At 42.2% G+C, this 25,273-nt stretch overlaps 1 protein-coding gene across 1 annotated transcript in view; it reads right to left on the bottom strand.

Annotated features, from left to right (window-relative positions):
• LOC147331508 (transcription activator GLI1.S-like) overlaps positions 1-25,046 on the bottom strand; it is a 53,162-nt gene extending 28,116 nt beyond the window's left edge. The window contains exon 1 of the mRNA XM_086293875.1: positions 24,730-25,046. The gene's annotated coding sequence lies outside the window, so the exon portion shown is untranslated. The remainder of the gene's footprint in view (positions 1-24,729) is intronic.
• Positions 25,047-25,273: the final 227 nt, after the last annotated feature.

Raw genomic sequence — 25,273 nt, 5'->3', positions numbered from 1 at the left:
AAATACGGGCCAGTTCTCAAATAGCACCATGACAGAAATGGATCAAGGATGGCAAGAGCAGCCGCACAAATTGGTGGAAAAGAAGGAAAAGGTGGCTTCTGATTTGGAGCTACAAGCAGTTTAAACTGTTAAGCACTTGAATCCACAGCTGCAGATGCAGGAGAACTAAGATTCAGCAAGGATTTGCACTGAGACACTTTCCACTCTTAGGAGACCAACGACAGGTTGGAAAGCTTTCCACAGACCTCTAGACCAAGCTAATTCTTCCTATATTAAAATAATTAGAAACTAGACTTCAGAACACAAGACAACAACTATTTCCCCCATTTTTTCCAATATACACGATGCTTGAGGGATTCAGTGTATTGCTCCAATGAACTGCTAACACTGCTTGCTTGTTTGGTTGCCCCAAAAAAGGGAAAAACACTTCATTTTTCTGAAGGCTGACAAGGTTCCAGCTTTTCAGCCTTCAAATTATGAGAGCACAGTATAACTATTAGAGTATAGTATATAAATAAAAAGATATCCCATTTGATCTATTTATTGCAATCAATGAACAGATAAACTACAAACCATCAAGCATCGCTGTGCCCAAAACATTAACGACCGGTGTTAATGGCTTCCATTTTTTTTGTCAAAGCATGGCCGAATGAAGAACATTCACTGCACTTTACATGAGAAAATGGTTGGAGATGTTTTGCAATCACAGAAGCTATCTGCTATTTGTGCATGTAAACACTGATGCTATCTCATGCATGAGGAAGGGGCTCCCTTTCACTGCGTCTCAGCCCTAAATTCCAGGCGGTATCTCCATGCAGTGATCAGTGATGCGCAGGGAGCACATGCACATAAAGCACAGACACAAACTTTCACTCGCTCAGGCGAACAAACACAGTGTACACACTGCAAAAATATTTACACATAACCTGTCATATATAACTAAACAGATGCAAATGCGCACAAAGGTACGGAGCAGCAAGTATACAGACACGCGCTGAGAGAAGCCGGCGGTTGGCTCAGATGACCCACAGACCCGGTGTGACGAACACAATGAGAAGGGCACCGTTTACGTCAGCAGCAGCAGTGAATGGCTCGCTAAAGACATGAACACACACACACACACAACACACACACACACACACACACACACACACACACACACACACACACACACACACACAGAGTTGATCCTTCTCCATTACTTGGAGGTTTTTCAGGCCACAGTTTTCACTGCTTGTTGGCTCGTGCCACGCTACATCTGGACAACGTCGAGGGAATCGGATGAGGACATTGTCCGAAGTTCTCACATGTAGCAGACAGCAGAAGACAGTCAGCTTGGGATATTTTCTCACTCATATTTTTTTGGATATTCTCAGATGCACCTTTGCCGATCAAGGTTCAGAACTGCAGTAAAGTAAAATAAAGTGAAGTAAAATGCTAATGCATAAACTCAAAAAGTAGAGTACACTTCTACTATTGTTTCCTACAGAGAAAAAAAAGGAGGCAGTTGAGATGGAAAAAATCTGGTGGCAGTGATGCTGCTGTGCAGCGTATGACTCAAAGTCTGTGTGTGGTATTTGTGTCCTTCTTTCTCCTTTATAGAAGAAGGATTGGGGGAAATTAAATGCAATACAAAAGACAGAACGACAGAAAGACAAGCGGCAGGGAGGTAAAGAAAATGAGAGTGACAAACAGAGACAAAGGAAGAAAATCAAGTTGATGGAAGAAGAAGAGATGGAAAAAAGAGAGGGAGCAGAGTTGAGGCACATGCTTGAGCAGTCCTTTTGACTGACAAGAGAAGGGCCGCAGGCCTATTGTTGAACCCCCATTCCTCACTGTATTGTCTGACCTTATAAATGCACGGTCGCTGGGAAAAATAGCAAACACTGCAAGTTCTCTCTCCTATTTTTTCTAGCACTGCAGAATTATCTTGCTTTTGTGACTTTCAAACAGGTCAAGAAACTGTTTCTGATATCCTTCAGCTCTATAATACAAATACTCCTTATTTATTACTCATTCTCATTTTTCAGTTCAGCTGTAAATTACATATAAAGTTATGCTACTTAATTTAGGTTTCAGTTGGCGTTTATCACAAATGTATCAGCACTTCTAAAGACCTTCCTCTTATTTAAGAACTTCTTGATCCATGTCCTCTGACTAGTTGCTTAGGTGGCTGAGTATTTCCTGGCAGGAAACAGCAACTTCCTTCACTAGTTAAACCACGGCAACCAGCTAATGCTTGGTTTATGCACAAGCAGGGGTAGTGTGCAGACAGTCCGCAGGCAGACAGGCACGTGCATGTTAAGTGGAAGGTGTCCTGACAAATGCAGCTTTAGCCGATGGGCATCTGCTCAATGTGTTTGTGCCTTTTGGAGCCCTTCAATTGACTATTTGACTAACATTAGGTTTGTGCTTTAGTTGTGGCGAGTGAAAGTCTAGTATTTTCATTAGCCTGTTTCTTAGCCCTAATCTGCCAACATGTGCATTTTAGCTTTGCAGCCGTACAGTTGACAAAATGCAACTTGCTAACCAAGCTAGCAAGAGGCAAAACACACATTGGCACTCCATTCTTTCATCAGGTATCTTCAGGATGGAAAAATCAACATGAAAACATTGAGTCCACACGCAACAGGCTGCATCACACTTGCTTCATATGTCGTGGATACATGTTAAAGCACTCCTAAACCCACAATTTATTTTAAATTGCTTTAACCCTTGTATGGTGTTCGGGTCTGTGAGACCCGTGTTCGGTTTTTTTCAAAAGAAAAATTAAACAATTAATTATTTTTTCACGTGTAAATGTGTTGTGTCTTTCCACTCACTCCACTTGATTATAACTGATTTATTTATAACATTTTATATAAAAGAAAAACGAGAAGCACATTAATTCATAAATGTGATCTAACAAAGGTAAAGGGAAAAAATTAACCATGTTTGCTGTTCATATGTCTTGTAATTGGGATGAAGTAAACACCTGTTGAGTAATTTAACATAAAATTGTTTGATAGTGTTAATTTGGAAAGCCAAAACTCTAGCGGGTCCACCAGACCCATGAACACTGGCTGAGTAACAAAAATACGAACACCACACAAGGGTTAAACAAATGAAACAAAGAAGACGGAATATATGAATAAGTGCATTGTAGAGCTGTTTTTCTGCCTTTGTACAGACCCCGCTGGCTAAACCAATGAGTTTACTGGACAGACATAACCGTAACCAAGCATTCATGTGTATGTAAATACAGCAGTACCCAAATTCTAACGGTGAAACCAAACAGGAACTAACAGGGAGTAAAATCAATACAAATCTATAGTATGGCCAACTAAGTATCTAAGTTATAGTATAGAGGTAATAGCTACAGATGTAATACAAAAATTACATGGAAAATCCTTTCTTTTTATCCATATTACACAAGGCTGTGTACAAGGAAAAGAAAAATTCCACCTGTGCAATGGAGAAAAGAAAAAAAAAGCCTCCCCTTGGGTCACCAGACGTTTCTTATTCATTACGAGCTACAAAGCATAACAAAGAGAAGGCTTCTAGCCCTTCATCTGCCTCTTCATTCCATCGCTCCCTCTTTTCCTCCAGCTCTTCATGGAGAACAGAGAGGGGAATCATTCAGTGGCTGAAAAGGTTAAAGTCTAGCTGTAGGCTGGAGTTCCTGCGTCTGCCAGGGGCACCTGAAGAGGGGCAAACATTTACCAGCTAAGAAAAGGGGGGGAGAAAAAAAAATTAACAGCCTGCCCGAGAGCTGCAGGGTCTGCGGTGAGTGGTGGTGTAGGGCCCTTGGAGAGTTTGTCTTGTAATTGAGTCAATTGTTGACCCCCTGTTCACGCTGCCTCTGCAAATCTTGTGAGGAAAAGCCTGCCGAATAACTAATGTTCTCTCTCTTTCTCTCCCTCCTGCTCTTCATCTATCCATCTCCCGCTCCTCTTCACTTTCCCCCTTTCCTCCCGTTGCTTTCCGTTGTCTCGGGAGGATAATTGTGCTGCGAGTACAAGGCAGCCATTTAGGGAGGGGAGGACTGTTCAGGGATCTGCTGAGGCTTACAATCTTCTTTTCACCCCAAATCTTTCTTACCCAGAGCTCTCACTCTCTCGTCTCTCCTGCATTCTCTCCCTTTTTCATTCCTCCTTTTGTTTGCACCGTGGGATGAATTTTAATCACTCCACTCTCCACCTCCAATCTCAGTCGCCCCCCTCCTCATTTTTTCCCTCTTTCCCGAGCCTGGCCACTCAGTCCCGGTTTCCAAGTTGCATATCCAGCACCACAGCACCTTCTCTGCTTGCCACTCCTCCACTGATCATCTCCTTGCAAGTTCCGACACAACCAGAACACAGATGAAGCCCTTTGATGATCGGAAAAAGAAAAGAGCACGTTATTTGTGACTCCAGGTTTTAGTGCGGGCCAACTGTCTCTCACAGGGACAGATGTGACTTGAGAGTGAAAGAGAAACAAGGTGAGAATGACAAAGAGAGGAGCATTGCATTCTGTTTGTGAAGAGTGATCATTTTTAAATGCCTCCTTCATTCGAGAACACTTTGTTTGCACAAGGGCTCTGCTGTTGTGCTCCCATTGAGGCAGCTTATCCCGAGGGACAGTGCAGGCCAGGCAAACTGTTGTTATTCACATTTCACACATGTACTAATTAGCAGGTCCTCTTAAAAAGAAAAGTGCTTTATTACAGCTTTAAAAAGTGAGAGTAAAAGTGTGTTAGCATAAGAAATAAGTAAAAGATAAAAGTCAACCCTGGCAAACACATGTCACGCTTCCTGACAATCTAAATATCCTTCATTTCCTTTCTTTGTCCTGCACATTTGTCTCACTCTCTTATTGGCCGGCATCAGTTAAAGACAATAATAAATTGATTATTATGTGATTATTTGCGGTGACACGATCAGTAGGTCTTATAACTTACAGTTTCATTACAGAGCAGACAACACAAACTCTTCTTGAGCCTTATGGTTCTGTTATTGCTGAAAAGCAAGTTTACAAACTTAAAGTACTTTTACTTAAATACTTGTAGTTAAGTACTTGAATAGATCTTTATAAAGGTACTCCAACAACATCTCGCTCTCTCTTCTTCTAGCTTGTATTTCTTCCATTTTTTCTGATTTACTCATTCTGATACATTTACAAAGATGAAGCTTATAAGACATGTGATAAACTTAAAATTGACTTTTAGGGTCACAGTAATGGAATAAAGTGACTGAGAATCAGAATCAGAATACTTTCATAATCCCTAAGGACATTATGTACATGATTGAAAAGAAAGAGCACTCTAAGTAAAGGACAAAGAAATAAGTAAGAAAACGTTAAGCTAAAGAGAAAAAGCAGGAGCAACAGTGTCAACAGGGTGCATGCTGGTTGATGCATGCGCACACATGAATGAGTTTGTTCTTGTTATTTCATCACATCCTGAATGAATTTAAGTACTTTTGTATATAGTTAATTGAAGAAAGATTGTTTAAGATGCCATCCAGTGAAATCCTTTTTAGAATGATGCTAACAGGACTTTATAAAGAAAGAGCATCATTTCAGTAAAGTCAAAAGACTTCAATGTTAAGGGATTAACCACAGAAACGTTTAATTTGAGGTTTTTAATTTTCAGGATTAAAAAGTTCAACCGGGCTTTGCCGATCTGCAAATAAACCCAGTTACACAAGAGCTTTCAAGACTAAACCACTCAACAGTCTACCATGAAATAAAAATGCTTCTTACAAGTAATCAAATTAAGACATTAACGCTGTAAAAGCACTCATTTAGCTTAATATATGCTTGTACACACAATTAACCACTTGTTGCGATTAAGTAGTTTCATTCAAAATTCTAACAGATTTCTTTATGAATATATAACTTCAACGGTGCTAGCATATTATGGCTTTTAAAGTCAAGAATCTCAATACCACCAGATGCTAGGGTGTTTACCTTTAGTTTTAGGATATCAGCATCCAGTCACCATAATTGTTTACTGCTCTTTCATCTGTTGTTCCTCAGGGAGAGTCAACTCCTAACTGCCTCTCTCTGCCTCTCCTTCCTCCTCTCTCCACTAACCACGGCCCTCCTTGTGGAGTGTTTGTTAGGAAATCCTGAACAAACCGTGGCTGTTTGTTCTCTCTTTGTCAATGACAGGTTTTTATAGACTTCTACTATTGACAATCGTGTGACTCCTGTTGGCCTCACACAAGCTGGATAACACTGTGCAAATAGGTATATGTACACACACATTCACAATCTGCCCAAAAAACACTCAAAACTGTGTCCGAATCACCCAGAGGTCTTTGCTGGTGGCAAGAGGAGATCAATTAGAAAGGGAAGGATTTATATCGATATGCATATACTGCTCAGTTGGAATCATCCTCAAGCAAGAAAATCAAACTGCTTAATGCTGCAGTTTAAGGGACCTTTTAGGACCACAGTAAGGAAACACACTGAAATTTGTGCAGTATTCCTTCAGCAAACCCAGTTATCATGCTGCTGAACAACTTCACAGCTCTTACATTTTATTTGAACTATATCTGCTGACCGGCATCAACAGCCAGTACTGGCCTGTCACAGACATATATCAGTATGTATATCTGACATGTTCCAACTTGAAAACTCTTTACTGACAGAACTGGAAGCAGAAATCATACATTGAGTCTTCTGGATGAACTGGAGGAGAGAAATGAACAACTATTGGCTTCGTGACGCAGCTGCAGAGCAAAGGAGGCAAACGACACACATGTTTAAATGCTCACAACAATGTTGGAAACTTGCACAGAGTCTCTGCATAGATTCAACGCAGAAGTCTAAAATAAGCTTAAAAGTATGTACTGGTATCAGCCCTGAAATTGCAGTATGGGTCTGGCCTAGCGTGCATACGTGATATATGGGGCTCGTGCAGTAATGCAAAAAATTTGGGGTAATTTAGGTGTGAAGCTTTTACTACGGACAAGGCTGCCCATATACAAGGAGACATAAAGCACATTTTAGTGATGCTCTATTACAAAATTCTTCGTTGATTCAAATAAATTACATAGTTTCATTTAATTTTGACATTTTATTTGGAAAGACCAACGGCAGTCAACAGGGTGAATGGTGCAGATACCTGACGTCCACCTCCCTGGAAATGTAACTACATGTCAGGTCAACACAGACGCGACTATTATGAGACTTCCTGTGCATTTCCAAGTACTTTTTGCCACAGTTTTTTCATTTTAACTGTGAGAGAATAACAATCATCGCCTCGATATAAGAAGTAATAATCAATGTCTCAATATAATAACTCACAAATTACAGAGCTGCTGAAACTATTGGAATGGATGCGAGGGAATGTACAAAGATGGCGAAAAATAGAGAGAGAAAATATGTTTACCCCTGAAAAAGACTGACGACAACAAAGAGTGGGGAACCAGGAGGGAAAAAAGTCCCCGTACTTTGTTTCTATCTGCTGGTACTACATAAAACACCGGGACACAACCACACGGTAATTAGCTGCACCAGCACAATCTCACTTACGTAGGTTACATCAGCTGTGTTAGACAGGCTAAAATCTTTGCAATGAACAACATTATATAAAGGCTTAAGCTAAAATAATGTAACTAACATGATAGCTTGCGGTTGCATTGGTAGGCTTCACATTCCAGCCTGTCCTGTCAACAAAATAAAATGTTAACATTTTAAATAAATGGCCTGCCACTGAGTACCTCTACTGCTATTGGTACTGATCACTAGATTTCTGGTATCGTGACATCTCTAATTGACCTTAATGAAACACAGCGACAGTGGCCCGTCACCACTGCCATCAACAACAAGACGTCAAGTATGAATTCAGTTAAATGAAACGGCAGCGAGAAGGACTCTCCAGATTCTTTTACTGTGACTCAGAGCAAAAAGAAAGCTGAAAAAAGGGATCGTGCAAGTGACTGAGAGAAAGCGAGAGAGTGAGAAAGAGGTTGACAAAAACACACTGGGAGTAAAGCAGAGCTTCTGTGTCAATGGGGGAGATCATGGATGCCAGCAGGGGTCTCAGTCTTCAGGACAATAGACCCCCAACTGAGCCAAGACCCTTAATACCCATACTCCCATTTCACACATCTTTGCGAAGCACCCATACAACCCACATCCATCTCTACCCCCCCGGCCTACATGCTCTGGCAGCTTGGAGACAATGGCGTGAAACTCCAAGTGGTGCAGCAAGGGGGCCTTTGGGAGGACTCATACATGAGCCATCAGGACACCTTGTCTTTGTGTATTGTAAGATAATAGCAACATCTCAGGAAAACCAGTAGAGGCTTCCTCTGTCCTGGAGTGAGCTGTTAAGAATGACCGGGGCATCAAGTGTCAGTGATAAATGGATCATTATCATCTGATCTAAGGTGAAGTGTGGACTTCATAATGAGTCTCTGTGTTAGGATCACAGCTGCCATTGAGAGCCTGTTGTGCTGCCACTTAAATGACTGCTGCGACTGCTTGGTGACCTTCAGCATAGGGAGATTCTTCTGGGATACAGTTGGTTTTGTACTGAAAGTCAATGTGGAATAAAAATGTCCTCAGTGTCCACCTGCCAAAGCATAATTTAATTTTTTGTCCCCCCAAAATTTAAAAATCTCACATTGACTGCAGACAAACATCTTAAAATCTTTTGGGTGTGATCGGGTCAGCGTAACGAAAGAAACATGCAAATATTTCTCTTATGCAAAAAGAAATCATGTTGAAAAAACTCATCGTTGGGAGTGGGGAGGAAAAATATACCTCAACATCCTGGGCAGCTCCAAGGGAATTCTGGCTCAGACCCAAACGCTGGAAACAGGGTGAAGAAGGCCAGGCTTTGTGGAGTAATGTAGCAGGGAGCACACTGAGGGGCCTTAACTAACTAAGAAATGATTTGCTTTGGCAAAAATTTGAGTTTTTGCAAAAAAAACAAACAAAAAACACTTTTGACACACCTTCGGAAAATAAAAATGTTTGTGTGCACATTTCATTTTCCCACCTAATTCCCTAAAACGAATCCTTTGGCAAGTCATTATTTGCTTTTTGCTGTTAAGAAAGCTCCCTGCATCTGGACCACTTGGGCATTATCAGGGTAACAAACTTTAGTCACGACCTAGCTTAGCTCCACTAGCCTCTCGACTCGGCTACTGCCCTCCACTCAAGTAGACCCCCTCCTCCATTTACAAGGCCCTTCAGTAGTCGGCCGGTTGCTAGACAATGTGCTTGGTTATGTGGGTTATGTAAAGACCCTCCTGCACACAAAAGCCAATGTGGGCGCCTGTTATGTGCAGCTCTTCAGAGCCCCGGGTCAGTTAGCAGAAGAGTTCTGGCACTAACACTCCAAGTTAAAAACGTTTGCTCTTCAGCGTGTTTATGGAGAGGAGGATCAGTGAAATATCTTCTTCTTAGTAGTTTCACTTCCTGTTAACTTCCAAACCCCTGTGGGCTGAGGTTAAAACAACCCCCTTCTTGACTTCTGGGTGTATTAGTTTGTGTTAGTAAAGGTGAACGTGTGTGCACATATGTGCATGCATGTTTATATATACACTGGGATTATGCAGCTCTGCTTCTTGCTTATCTCACAGAAACACAATATTCTTGCAATCATTTCCTCTAAATTGGCCAATATCAAATATCCAATTCCTTACACACTCAAGATGCTATTAAGTAGAACTAGTAGAAAAAAAAATGTCTTCACAGTGTTAAAACTAAACTTTAGTTACTTTTATCACAGAGCACTTTCCCTTGATCAGACATAGTGACAGTTTCTTAAGATTTCCATCATAGCACAAGTCTGCGACAGCATATAGTAAAATACAACCAGAGCTCCATGGTTATAACTGTGAATATCTGAAGCCATTTTCACAAGTTAACCTCAGACCAATTTTCCAGAGTTCTAACATTTTGCACCAGACAGCATCTTCACTCCCTAAACCACCGTTCAGGATGGCATAGAGAGTGCATATCGGAGCTGCGTGTACTAAGGAGGTGGTCAGTAAAAGATCCTTTACTGTCCGATCTTACTGTGGCAGACATTTGCCTTCACACGCAGCTCTGTCAGGAGACATCTACATAATTTTGAGGCTGCAGCGCACACATTAAAACAGCTTTGGCCCAGTCACATAGGCCGGGGACCCCACTGCCAACCACCACTTGCTAAAGAAAAATGTGTATTGCCCGACCATTTGGTGGGTGCTTGCTTACTATAGCTGGCAGTCACTGGGTACAAAGAAAGTGCTGCACTAAAAACCTTGTTGCAACTGGCCGCTAGGAGATTTCCACGGTAACCCACAGTTTGGATAGATGGATGGTGACTCATCAACCGCTTGACAAGTGGTAGTGAAACTCAAGAGCGTGACACAAACTGTTGCACTTTTTCTAGGTTTTGCTACAAATCAGGCGGCAGTTTGCAAGTGTTTGCAGACAAGTCGTTATTTTCCGTGAAAACTACGTGCAATCGTGGAAATCTGCTAGCAATCAAAGCATTCACAAGGTTTTTGGTGCAGCACCATCAGCACATGTATGAAGGAAGAAATGTAACAAAGGGGGAAAAATCTGTGCAATATTGGACCATATAAAACTATCAGCAAAAAGCTTTTACATTTAAATAAAAGCATAAGGAAAGAGAAAATTCACTTCCAGTTAGATGAAACCACAAATTTTACATCAACAAGGCCTCAACTTTCAGCTGGCTGTGGTTCTCTTATGTTCCCATTTCATATATCATATGCCATTAAAATGTTTAATTCCATACTAGTAAATATAAATTACTTACAGTGTTGGTTTTTCACTTGGAGTGTTTATGATAATGCGCTCGTGTCAGCGACTTTATTCTGGATTAGTCTGTGAAAGGAAGCACAGCATCTGTCGGTGCACAAAGGTGACAACAGACAGCGAGAGCCCTCCAGGCAGTGACACGGTGGTAAGCCACACACCTCAGACACACCACAAGTCTTCTCTGATGGCCAACCAGCAGGGGCAGAAGCACTGAGGCAAAGTGCAACGCTATGTGTTCAGCACAGAGACACACGGTTTTGCTTACACAGTTATACACATACATTGAATTGATGTTTGCACACCACAGTGTCTCCTAACATACTGCCAGTAAGTGATCAGACATGAAGGGGACCCACATAAACATGCCAAAAGCCTGACTGTGTGAAATTACAGAACTGAACACTTTGGTTTGAGGAAAAACCGCAGAATTCGTTTACAGAATAAAAAAAATTAAAAAAGAGTGAATAAAATATGACTGATGACATTTGTTAATGTGACAACTTGTTTTTCAGTAGAATATCGTGTTAGTCACACTCCCAAAAACAAGAAAGAAATATTAAAGCTTAAATAAATATTCTTATGATTGACTCTTGGTTTGCATTATTTAAAAAGTAAAAACGGTGGCTCAGGAATCTTCAGTGTGCATGTTTACTGTGTTTCTGTCTTGTAAACAGTAAATCAATATTTTGTGGGAGTCAGCAGACAAACAGGCATAACTGAAGATGCCAGCTTGGGCTTCAGGAAGTTTAAAAACATTAACTCATTACTTGGATTTTGTGAGCATAAAATCTTTATCTTAGTCCGAGGGATTACCAGTTACAGGCTAATAAAGAGGCCTGTGTGTAAGTTGTGTATATATACCGTTTATTTTCCATTGCAACAAGAGACAGTAAATGTTTTACAGTCTTTTAAATTTCAGACACTTTTTTCCGCTGCTCTCCCACAAATAAAACTTACAAAGACAAACTGTGTTTAGGCAACCTGAGATGAACGTGGACTGCAGTGAACTCCTAATTGAAATTTCCATCATGTCCTAGACAGTCACCTCCACCCACAGAGAAAGCGCCCGTATCTCTGAAACATCTAAACACACACTTGCACAAGGAGACGACCAGAGACACACACACGTATAGGCGCTTACATGCGCGTGCTCTCACTCTGACACCCCATTGCCCTCACACAAACTCAGTCTGACAAGCTGGAGCATGTGTGACCGAGCACGCTGGCTGGAAACAGACATCTCTGTGCCCCGAGGCTCGGCCCTATCCCACAGGAAGCTGGAGTGTGAGCTGGGACACACAAGACGAGGGAAGGAGGAAGACGGGGAGCAGCCGCAAGGATTCGGCTCACCATTTACTGGAACATGTCGGTTCTTTTGTAATTATAACACTGATTTGTTGGGGTGAGTTGTTAAGTAACTTGATTATGATTGCAAGGAACTGAGATACAAGGCGAAAACAAAAAGTGCTGCATTACTTCGAAGCAAATCTTTGAGGGATGAAAAAAATCTGATCTGAAATGAGGGTGGAAAAGTGGACCCATCCAGGACTTCAAGAAAAGTTTGAGAAAAGGTTAAGCTGAATTACTCTGACACAGTGAAGAGGTCATAGTTTTACTTTAGCTGTTTTCTGTATTTGTTCTCTTTCCAGTGTTAAAACCACAGATTCCTAACTGTAACCCCGTTTCCAAGTAAACAAAGTCTCTTTTCCATTTCAATTTTTTTTTTCAGTCAGAAAAGATTGCCCCACACTCACAAATGATGATTTGAGATTTGACTGATTTGAGATATTAGTGACTGATTACATAAGAGAGCATTTAAAGTCACAACCTGTGACTTTGTTGACCACAAAATAATAAATACCCCCAAAGATGGCAGCTACAAAGAGTGTTGTCCCATCTTTACCAGCTCAATTCCCATTTCTCCGGTTTTGTAGAATTGTTTTGACCTGTTGATTTCAGTACAATTCAGTCATTGTTAAACGTTGATTCTGGTTATTAGGCAACAATTTGGTATTCTGAAAGGGGAAGGAGCATATTCTCGCCCCTAAAAATAAAAAGTCAAGCTTACAAGCAACACAATGCACCTTTGCTGGATTATACAAATGTCAAATTTTGCAGCGTCACTGATATTTAAGGGTGACTTTGCTGACACGATCTCAGAGTTATCCCTTGTCCTCTCAGCAGCTGCTATACAGAGTACTTTCACGAAGGCTTGCTTGTTGTTGAATGAAATGTTTCACACAAAGCTCAGGAGTTCAAAGTCTGAACTGACTGACTCTTAGCATCTGATAAAAACAGTGCACCCAAAAGTTCACCTAATCACCAACAACTTCCTTCCTTGCACAACATCCACATCTGGGACCCTTCGCCCACTCTGTAAGCCCAGTAAGCCCAGGCATGTGCACACAGCACCTAACATTCGCACATACACAAAACCGAACGCACAAGTGCTCACCACATTTCTGCTGCACAGCTGCGTGCGAAGACAAGAGTCGATAAATAATGCCTTTGAATGGGATCCTGTGGGTTTTTGTTGTTTGAAACTTTGAACATCCACCGACTGTTCCCTACAGCATAACAAATTCCCTTTCGTATCCCAAATGAAATGCTGCCCTTACGACACCGAGAACACACAGACGACCGTGCATCTGTCGGTCTGTCAGCTGGCCCGAGCTTTAAACGGAGTACAGGTGCCAGCAAATAAGGGCCAATAAACGGGCTCCAGAGGAACAACTGCCTGACCTGTCCTGAATAGAAATGACAAAGCAAAAGGTTTAACTGCAGCAGACGGGAAAGTCCAACAAAGTCACAGCCTGCTGCTGCTTAGTCATCAGATTAGGCCTGCAGTGAGAGTGCACGGTAATATGTTAATTCAGAAATATTCTTTATCAGATTATAAAGAAAAGGGATTAGAGGATCAGCACAGACTGTAAACTACGTGGAACTATGCTTTATACACAACTTATCTAAACCTTAATCAAAATAACAGAGGAGACGTTCATGTTAGAGAAGCTAATCTTATATATGGTAATCTTACAAGCTCAAGAAAGCAAAATGCAGCTAACACCAAATGATTACGCTCAAACGTCAGGTGTGCGCTCCACTTTCATTTTACTAGAAGACCACTTACTTTAACGAGGACTATTAAAGAAACATCTTTAATAAAACTGTCAGTGTTATTTAAAATTGCCTTTATTTAAAATTGATTTTACTAATAACGTCATAAGAAGAAAAAAGCATGTCTGTGTAAGCAAATTTATCTAGAAAAGAGGATTTAAAAATGCGCGCACACACAGACACATTGTGACGTGCATAAAGATATCTGGAAAAAAAGATCTAAACACCTTGGCAGTATTTTTCATTCATTCTGTATGGAAGGGGGCTGCAGTGTTTCATGCATGCACTGGGTGAAAAGCTGGGAACCACAGGTTGCCAGACTATCACAGTGAGAATCCACAGCGTTGTACGTGGGGTGAGAACAGAAAAGTGAGCGTGGATCCCTGTTGACTCTCTGTGTATTCATCTGAGCCCGGTCCCATAAGCCCGACATAAATGCCCAGCATGGTACTGCGATTCCCCCCGCAGCCCAAAGACCAAGAAGCGCAGTCTCACAGCCTCTTCCTTTCACTGTACCGTGCCCTCTCTCTGCTTCTGCCCAACAATGACAGAAAGACAGTGTCTCACCCCCCAGCTACTCTTCCGTTGTCTCACGCTCTCCTCAAACTTCTGCTAGCAGGTGCAATACTGTGGCAGCTCCGGTCCCACAGGCTAACCCCACTGCACCACCCCTCTGGCATAAAGACAGTGAAAAGACATTGATGAGAACAAGAAGAGGAGGATGAGAGGACAACAGCTACAGACCTGAAACAACAACAGCTGTGACAGTCACATTGTCATTCCAACATTTGTTTCACGCTGAGTGCAGCGGCAGGTCAGTTCACGGCATGGGAAGCCCGGGACTGCACAATTTGCATCCTGAGCTCCAGACATATCAAATATAGTGTATCAAATCAGAACAGCAGACAATAAGTAGTCGTAGTTAATGGTTTGTTTCCATTGTTTTTAAGCTGTGGTTTACGTTTTCTGTAATTACACTCAAATTTCCATTCCACCTTAACAGCAGCTCTCCTCAGGAGATGATGTGAAACCACAGGCATCACACCTGCATCCATCCAGTCACAACATGTAGGTGTGCCATCTACTCCAGGTCCTCTCCAAGAAAAATGGCCTGCAGGGAGCTTTGTGTGTGGCCAACAACAGTGGCTACTGGTGCTCAAGAAACAACAAACTCCACCACAAGATGTAACTTCAGAGCACAGTTTTACTGACAGCTGTGTTGCACCATCACTCGTCTCAAGCTTTACTTTGAAATTCCACAACAACCAGTATGTGAGAAAGTGTTTTCAAAGCACCTTAGCAGGATGAGCCGATGTTTTCTTTCAGACGTGACGTTTTTAGTTGGCTTCTTCCATTATTTCATGTGGTCTTTGGGTCAGAGTTTCACTCAGACACACACAGAAAGTGAGCCATATGAAATGGAGATGCTACTTCAGTCTAATACCTGGTTCTTTTCCTCCCTAATGACTGTATAATCACACCCAGAAGGTTCTGAATAATTAGTCCTAATGGTGTTGATTTTAAACCCACAGTCCAGAGCTACAGTGTGAGAACATTTCAAAGAACCCCGAACAGAAAAGTAGTGGAGACTTTTGTAATGCCAAAGTTAATGGCTGTCTCACCACTCCCACCAAGAGCCAATCATCTGCTTCCTAACAAAATATGAGCCAATCGTGTTGCCACAATAACACTTGACACCAGCTGAGGTGGGGTGACGGGCAAATCTACTTAAAGATTAAAGATGTGGGTAAATGTTTTTTGGTCTACTGCAGCCGTTATAGCGGTGCTGTTGTGAAACTTGCAACGTAGTGTTGAACTAAAGAGGATAAACTGTTTTTAAACCTTAATTTATGGTAAATTCACCAAACTTTTTGAGTCTTTAATTTTTTTATGTCTGGCTGGAAATGTAAATTAAAGCATAAGCCCCCCTCCCCGTCCACTTTGATAGGTGCACGATCTTGTTGACTCAAAACGGCTGCCTTGAGGTGACGCCAAGATGGCTGCCAAGTAGCAAAACATTCTTTTACAGAGACTTTGGGTTAAGTCATATAAAAGAGGAAATCCCATTAGAGCAAACAATCAAATGACTCTGTAAACAGGGAGTCTGAGAGTCCTTTTTATTATTGTTTTGGTTTTGCGCTTCTCTCTTATTTAGAATCCATTGACTGAGGATATTTATCCATATTCAACTCCAATGTCAGGTATTTATTAAGAAGAAGAACTACAAGTCCTGTAGGCCATTAAATGTTTGTGGAAATGGCACAAAGAGAAATTCCTGCAATTACGTCTGGGACAGCTTACGGTCCAAACTAAAGTGATTATTGTGACAGGCCTGCTCCACACAACGCTGCAGCACAGCCTGTGGACTGTTAACCTTAGGAGGCCTTGTTTCATGTTTCACCACACCCCCTAAAATCATATATGTCTTAAGAGTTCTTCTTTACTGGCTCTCTTTCTATTAGTTATTGGCTACAAGGAAATGAAGGCCGTCCCTGCGTAATTAATGGGCTCAATTACGTAAGTGAGGAGTGGTCTGCAGTTTGCTGTGAGCAGGACCAGATGTCCCACGGGCCCGCTAGTTGAGAAACGCAGTTGTTCTGATCACTTATGGTGGGGTCAGTGCCTGTACCAAGACCTAGCTCGCCCCCACGCACTAACCCAGACCCTCTTTTCTTTCTCTTGTAAATAAAGACTTAATGGTTTACAAGCCCTCAAATAACCATAATACCTTCAGAGTGAATTAGCTGGCAAAGCAGCCAGACACACAGGCAGAAGAGGTGCCCACATAAGCCTCTCTCTTTTTCAGACGTAGCTTTTTTAAAATGCTTTAACTGAAGTTTAATTCTCTTTCTTAACTTAAACGTTTTAGTTTAGACAACATTTTAAATACTTTTTGATACCACAGCAACAATTTGCTTCTGGCCTTGTATGGTGGCAGTGTGTGTATATATATATATATATATATATATATATATATATATATATATATAACCAAGTGGCCGGCATAGTGTACAGGAACATCTGTGCCGAGTATAACCTGGAAGTCCCGAGGTCAAAATGGGAGATGCCCCCAAGGGTGGTGGAGAATGACCGAGCTAAGATCCTGTGGGACTTCCAGATACAGACGGACAAAATGGTGGTGGCTAACCAACCGGACATAGTGGTGGTAGACAAACAGAAGAAGACGGCCGTAGTGATCGATGTAGCGGTTCCGAATGACAGCAATATCAGGAAGAAGGAACACGAGAAGCTGGAGAAATACCAAGGGCTCAGAGAAGAGCTCGAGAGGATGTGGAGGGTGAAGGTAACGGTGGTCCCCGTGGTAATCGGAGCACTAGGTGCGGTGACTCCCAAGCTAGGCGAGTGGCTCCAGCAGATCCCAGGAACAACATCGGAGATCTCTGTCCAGAAGAGCGCAGTCCTGGGAACAGCTAAGATACTGCGCAGGACCCTCAAGCTCCCAGGCCTCTGGTAGAGGACCCGAGCTTGAAGGATAAACCGCCCGCAGGGGCGTGCTGGGTGTTTATATATATATATATATATATATATATATATATATATATATATATATATATATACATGTATCATTAAGCTTGTGAGTGTCAGCACATTATCGTGTTGAAAAAAAACACCATTTTCTATATCTAAAGTTTAGATGTTAGCTGTGCTGCGAGCTGATTTACATGCTCCTGATGTAATCCCCTTGCTGTGCATTCAGTCCTGCGGCAGGAAAACCTTTCAAACATTTGTGAAACTGAGCTGGTTTTTCAGTGTAAAAGTAGGACTCGACATGAGGAAAAACTCGGTTAGACTGTTTTACAGTTTCACTTTTATTTTAGATCTTTTTTAAGTATATTAAAAGGTTGAAATGATGCTGGGGGCAGCTTACATGGAGCCCTGGATCACTACAGTGAAAAACACTGCTCGATAGCTGGTTGTTAAGTGAGCCACTCTCGCTCATCTTAAACATCAGGGAATCTATTTGTAGGCTAGATGTGGGCCCGGATCTTTCCCATGCTGAGCAAAACAAACAGTCGTTGCTGGCACGAAATACAGAGGAGCCAGAATTATGCCTTATCTGATCCAAGTTCTTAAGCCGAGATGTGAATTGTTTCTGTCATTGCTTTTGTACAAAATACTTGTTGGAGGAAATCGTTTGAAGTGAGGGATTTTTTTAAAGCTTGATTTTTGAAAATAAATCTAGAAAATGCACAAGAACTGCAAAAACACTGTAATCGTTTCTCACTTCTGAAGACTTCGAGAGAAGACTGAAAACAAGAAAGACGTCACTTAAAGCTAGAAATGCCGTCAAACACACTGAAAAACCGCGGTTGCTCAATAAGCTTCAGAAAAATCAGTCCCTGTAGTTCAGTCAGTTAGGGCAGGGCCAGGCACTCAGTCAGCCAGTCAGGACGGTTGAGTTGTAAATGTGTTCCAGCAGGAAAAGCTTCAGAGCAAGGCGAACAGTCTGGAGTCGGCAACTTTCCCCTGCTCCATCTAGTGCACCGCCCTCCCTGCAGCCCACCCAAGAAGCAGCCCATGGGCATAAATTTGAGAGCCTGACTCGCTGCGGATTTAAAACAATCTGCATCTCTCTCCCTCTCTCTCACTCCAACTACTCCACAGCCACTATGAAATATTTTACTCCTTCACCCTTTACTCTCTTTCTCCCTTCTTTCACTTCCCCCCAAAAAAGAAAATTCCACTGTTAATGAAAATGGAAAGTTCTTTCTCAGCGTCTGCCAACAATATTGTTTTCCTAAAGGCTTAATTAAGTTTGCAAATATGTACCAAAATCACGGGAAGTGTTTTTTTCTTCTTTGTCTCTACTGTAAAGGAGACAACAACAATGCATTTTGCTGAAATGAAGTTAATTGTGTCTCACAAAACACAATCTTTCACTAGTTTGTTGTTTCCTGATGGGGATTGTTTTCTCAATAGCAACAAAGTAGGCCAGTTATGTTTTATGTCAGCAGACCACAGGGGACATAACTGTAAACAATACTTGATGCTGCAGAAGAAGAAACCGTTCGGTCGCTTCAGTTTAAGGCGTCAGAAACCCGACAAAACAAGCACACGCATCGCTTTTGTTAATCCTACGCTGCCGTGCTTTCCAGCTCGAATGGGTTTGGTTTGGTTGCAGATGCTTCTCTTTGTAGGCAGATTTATCATCCTGTTCCTGCTAGGAAAGCAATCAACAGATGTGACTTGTAAATTAAAATGAAGGTGGAGATTTCTGTTTGAATCATCTGTGAGAGGCCAACTTTCCATACGGAGCATGAAGTCTGATCAAAGCGCTCTGCGGACTGAACATCATGTCAGGTGTGCTGTAGTAAAAATGAGGCCGTATGACCGCGGGTGAAGTAACCCGCAGCAGATTCGTGTCAGTGTATCACTGGCAGTGTTCCTCGCATTTGGCTCGCAGTGGTAGCAAGTTATGCGTGCGTCACTATACTATGTCCGTGAATGCGGACAGATTTCCTGTTATAGCATCCAATCTGGTTAACGTGGCATTGGCTGGCCACTGTAGCTTCTCACAAATCACACTTGCTGTAGTTAAAGAGCAGCGAAGCAGGAATAGAAATAGACGTAAGAGGCTGAGCAGCCGGGAAAGAATGAGAAAGTAAGAAAAGACAAGGCAAGCAGACAAGGAGTAAGATTTATTTAGAAAGAAATTGAATATTTGGAAGGGAAGTAACAAAAGAAGACACACACACACACACACAAAGAGAAAGAATCTGTATCTTTCTCTTTGTGGGTCCGACTGACCACACCACTCCTCTCATAAACATGCAGTACAAAGCCACAATGATATGTGGTTTAGGCCATTCATTGTTTTAAATTTGTTTTGTACCCCTATAAACCTGGAACACACTGACACTGAGGTCATTCAGAAAAAAATGTATACAAATGGGTAAGTAGATCTGCACAATCTGCTTAGCTTCATTTCGGATTGGCAGACTTGGCACACAAAGTTCTTATCTCCGAGAAATGTGATTAAAACACACAGATGCTCCTCTACACCGTGGCTGGGTATCGGGGGGAACTAACAGAAGTGTTGCAGTAACTGCGAGTATTTTAAAGTAAATACTAGGCCTAAATCTTATCTTGTTATCTTTATAACATTTTCTTAAATCATGCACTTCAATATAAAAAAGGTGAAAAATTTCCCATTAACTCTGAAGCACTGACTGTGATAAATGTTTATATTGTGCACACTACCGTGCACTGTGACGTGTGATCAAAAAAGTAATGCTGCACTCACCAGTGACGTGTCAAAAAACAAACAAACAACAACAAGAAATCAAGACACACACTGCTATCGACATCCACGTGCATCTGCATCTCACTGCATGAAAAATGCAGCATAGCACGGCACGATTAAGCGCATATTTTGTGCTATATATGTGTTTTATACATACAGCTGAGTAAATGGTTCAACTGCAGGCTTCCTGAGAACATATGCCAAGCCAGGAATCCTAAGACGTTATCTCATCTTAGATAACAGAGCTGTTCTCCAGAAGACCCATCACAACACACGCAACACGAGTACGCCTCTGCACTTCTTAACTTCTCGTCTCACTCTGTCTACTTCTGTCTCTAACCAAATGGGATTGGAAATGATCGTTCCAGCACACGGAACTGTTGGAAATGTTGCTGCTTCCACATAAAGTGCTAACGAGGAGCGATCTGTCTTCTTGTTGGAGAGGAAGAGAAAAAAGAAGAAGGAAAATTCTGAAGCATGCGTCCTGTTGAGGAAGTCAGAGGTCTTTAACAACTCATCGTATCAGGCGTGATATCTCAGGGCAACCCTACACCGCTGAAATCGTAAGGGTAACACCGGTGTTTATCCGTTTGTATTGGTGGAAGTCAGCGAGACGCAGGCAGCGAGGAGGGTGACTATAAGACAACTGTGTCGTAATTACACTGATGATGGCAGCACCCGAATGCATCGTGTCTGCTCTGCGTGTCTATGGCAACCTGGTGAAATAATAAACACCGCCTCCTCTTCGCTTTCTGCCATGAGTCACCAGCGGCTGAGAACACACACATTGAAACACACGCAGCAATCGACACTCACACATACGAGTACATAATCTTGCAAGAGCACAAAAACTCTGTGAATGAACCCGCATGCACACACGCACACACATCTGTAAACAACAAGCTCATTACATAGTCACTACTCACACACAGGAGCTTGATTGGCTTTTACCAATCTGATCGGACGACTGAATATAATCGTTACAAAATTACAACATCAGATTTGGTTTTCTCTTCCTTTCTTTTCTCATCCACAGTCGACCACCATCCCTCAAAGAAACCCCCAACCACACGCCCATTGTTGCAAACCGAGTGGGAAATGAGTGTGTATCCATGTGGGTTGTTAGTGCATATAAAAGCTATTCACAGTCTCACCTGGATCCTATTAGCACCAGTTTGATTTCTAATATCGACCACATGAGATGATAGTTAACAGTCGACCTACTTTGCTGCGCTTAAACGCACACATGTGCACAAACACATGAATGTATAAAAGACCGCCACCCTAATTCAAAGAAGAAGAAAGGACGATGGAGAAGGAATCGACCCCACCTTTTACTGCGTGCAGCATGCTTAATATCACATGCATGCACATATTCCCTCAGGCTCAGTCTTAGGATTTAATGTAAAAAAGAACCAACATTACTCTTAAAGTTTCCTGCTGCGCTCCACTAAAGCAACAATGTTTCCACACTGGAGCCACTCCTGATTTTTTTTAAAATAAGGAAACAGCTGGACTGCACCTATAAAATTTGATTACAGCTGCCATTAGCAGTTATTCTCATCCCTGATTAATCTGTCAACTGTTTTGGTTGATTAGTAGATAAATGTTTCATCTACAAAATAAAAATCAGTTGTGGGATCAGTCTTAACTCACCACTGTGGCTTCAATTTTTCATCATCTCTCCACCAAAGCAATTATATCAATTCCAGCCGACCTGTGTCTCGTTTTCCTACTGCTTTGAACTGATTATCTCTGCAGATTATTATTATTTTTAATCACCACTAACGCAATTTGTCTGGTACATCCTCTAGTGGCTGGGAAAGCTCCAAGTGACCACAAACAGTGATTTTCTGAATATTTCCCATGACTGCAACATTTCCCCTTTCTATTATGGCTGCCCTTTGGCTAATGTGATTCAAGATTTCTAAGTGTCTAATGCCTTTGCCCTCTGGTGTCAGCCCACTACTTAGTAACAACCACCCTCCCCGCCCCCTCATTCCTCTGCTTCATTTAAGCATCATTTGACGGATTCTAGGAAGAGGGGATCTTACAAAATCCTTTGTGTGAACTGACTGTAGGCTTCAGTTTTTTATGGTGAAAACAGACTTTTGGCATACATGTTTGAGGCTTCTTGTAGTAATATTCCGATTTTGGGGGGCTTAAAGATAACCAAAAATGTCATCACAACCAAAATGTATCCATTCTCAATGAACAATTGCAGATAAATGGTGACACACAAACTCAACTGAAGTTTTCTTGTAGTCTAAACACACAAAGAATCACAACCTGAAGAACCAGCATAAGCCTCAAATACCAGACCCCGTCATCAGAGATCTAATCAAACAGACCACCTCTTCATGAGTCAAAGGAGCATAGTCGGAGTTGAGAAAAGAATAGCAGGGGATACAGACAGAAAGGACTATCTGTGAGTCTGTGTGTGTCTTTGCTTATGTGTCCTTTGGAGCATCCCATGCCTGTCTACTCTGTTCTCTCTGCAGCCGAACCCGATTGGCCGTGCACTGTGAGCCTACGTGGTTTAGGCCAGGGCCGGCACAGACAGACAGCTGCTATTAAACCCTGATTGTTTCAGGTTCACAGGGTGTGAAAGGGTCTGATTGAGGGGCTGTGATCCCAGTGAGGGTGGTCTTTCTCCCCCCTCTTTTCCTCCACCTCACGCCCCCCCTCTCTGGAAGGTGGGAGGAGGGTATTGGAGAGGAGGAGGATTGTGTGTGTGTGTGTGTGTGTGTGTGTGTGTGTGTGTGTGTGTGTGTGTGTGTGTGTGTGTGTAATGGGGGGGGTGTTGTAGGCATCACGTGACACGTGTTTCTTGCTGAGCGGACTAAAATGGAATCTGGACAAAAACACAGCACTTGTTGCTGCCTGCTTTTGGTTACATGTGTATCACATGACCAGTCGCCTTATAATGCCAACATTTAAGGTTGTCCACACCATAAATGCCACAGACAGCTATTTAAAAATTCAAGTTTAGCTGTTTCAGTGTCCAAAGTTTTATTCAAATGTAAAGCAGATGCAACAAATGTCTTTCATTTAAAGTGACAAACATTTCTTCCTTCGTTTTTACCAAGATGGAAGCGGTTCGTGCCACCACATCCAATTGTATTCAGCTTGAGAGAGACTTATCACTGCTCTGATATGGCTCTGATAATCCAGCTCAGTCCTCACCTGTGTCTGGCTCTAGGAGGACAGTCGCTTCCTGGATGGTGTATTTGTTTAAGAGCATTCCCATTAAGAAGCCTTTTGGTCTTAACACACGTGATAAAGACCAGGGAGGGTGAGGAAGCTCCCCTGCAGAGCTTTTCACATGTGACCAAAGGACAAGTGCACTTTCCCCCCTCAGTTTCTCCCCCAACTCAACCTTGAGTAGAGTGTGAATACTTGTAAAAAGCTAAATCTATGTTGCACTGAGTTTCACTGAAATGGAATTGAATAAAATATATCAACGTCGCTTGAGTGCGTGACACAAGAAAAACTGACTTCTGAGCTAAACGCTTCTATCACGCTCAGCAGGTATCCCACAATGCCTCCAGACCTGCCTATAAACCTTTAAATGTAAATTTATTTCATTGTAATTTATATCTATTTATAATTCTATAATTCTCTTCCCCTCACATGTTATTGGAGTGTATATATTGTGTGTGCATGTGAGCGCGTCTGTGCAAATACTGTTAAGGGAGGTTGTGAGTTTGTATGCCTAGCACTTCTCACTGTCACTTTGGAATAAATACGTGTTTGGCTCTCCCATTGAGTCCAGTGTTGACGCTCTTCAGTGCAGGGTCACTACATGAAGTCCAGCAGCCTAATCTTCTCACATTAGCAGCTACAGTGGCCTCTCGCAGAGATAATTAGATTAGAATCCATAATCTATCTCAGATTAACAACAGATTATGGTTATTCAATTCATATCCCCTTTTTTTCCCCAGAAGAAAGACAGAAGTGAAAGTCAGTTAATAAGAGATGTACAGGAGCTTTTTGTCCACTAAAGCCTCACACAGTGAGGTGTTGTTTTGTGGGTGCCCTGGCAGGACCTCACATTTGGAGCAGACACTGGCACCTCAAGTATTTCAGGTTACAAGAAACAGCTGTTCTCGGGTGGCCTTGCCGCCCTCCTCAGTGCCGGATGAGTGTATACCGTGCAGGCGGTCAGACCTCTCATGGAAGAACTTCTCCAGGAGATGAACGCACAACTTTAAAATGTCACGTCCAAACTCTGAGCCACTCCGTGCATCTCCACAAATGGGCAGAAAAAGGCAGAAGAAACAATTTGCAAGTGAAGATGGACCAATGCTGAACTCGGTTTTGGTTGATAAACAGAGAAATTAAACAGGTCCAATACTGAAATTTGGAGTGGCAAACTGTAAACTTTAAAAGTATAGAACCTGAATTAGGTAAAAGTCACGCAGCATCTGCTAAATGACCATTAGTGACACAACTGAAATTTATTTTCTCACTTTAAGAAAAGTTTCAAGTACTTAAACTCAACTTTCGGAGGATGAAGAATCTTCAGCCCGGTAACAATTACCAGTAATCGGCTGTGATTTGAGGAGCGAGCATAAATGAGCGGCACTGCTTACCTCAGGTTAATGCAGGGACATTCAGCATGAAACTTTCTGACTCGGTTCCCAGAGTCCTTGGAAGAGCGCTGAGGATCCAAGGACCGTGAAAGTAAGTCTGAGTTTCCAGTAAAGCCTCGCGTCTCTCCTTTTTTCTCTCTACTTTCTGCCAAGCGCGCTCGGATGGAGATAAGTGAATTGTTCACAGAAACCGACACATTGTTCTCCTTCAGGAGCGCTTTTCCATAGTTTGGTTCTTCAGAGCCGCTTTACGTAAACGGTGACAAAATTAAACCCCATGTTCGACTATGGAGTCCCGCAAAGCACCCTGGAGTCGGCTGCACAGCCAATGCGGGAATGTGCACCCCCTTCCCCCTCGCTCCCTCCCTCCCTTTCTCCCTCCCTTTCTCCACAGTCTGTGGACCACCCCGAAACAGGAAGTTCACTTTTTGTTTTTCTTAAAAAAAAGGACCACGCTGCTTCAGCCTTCCCTTCAAAGTTAACATGCGCACCAGAATACCCAACGAAACCGAGAGATGGTCCATTTCTCACCCCATTCCTTCTG

The sequence above is a fragment of the Aulonocara sp. 'chitande type north' Nkhata Bay genome, linkage group LG5 (assembly GCF_057382095.1).
Source record: "Aulonocara sp. 'chitande type north' Nkhata Bay isolate Kocher_YH1m ecotype deep benthic linkage group LG5, A_spYH_male_GT1.1, whole genome shotgun sequence".
NCBI classification, from domain to species: Eukaryota; Metazoa; Chordata; class Actinopteri; order Cichliformes; family Cichlidae; genus Aulonocara; species Aulonocara sp. 'chitande type north' Nkhata Bay.
Note: the sequence above shows the minus strand (reverse complement) of the source record. Positions and strands in the feature narration are given on the sequence as shown.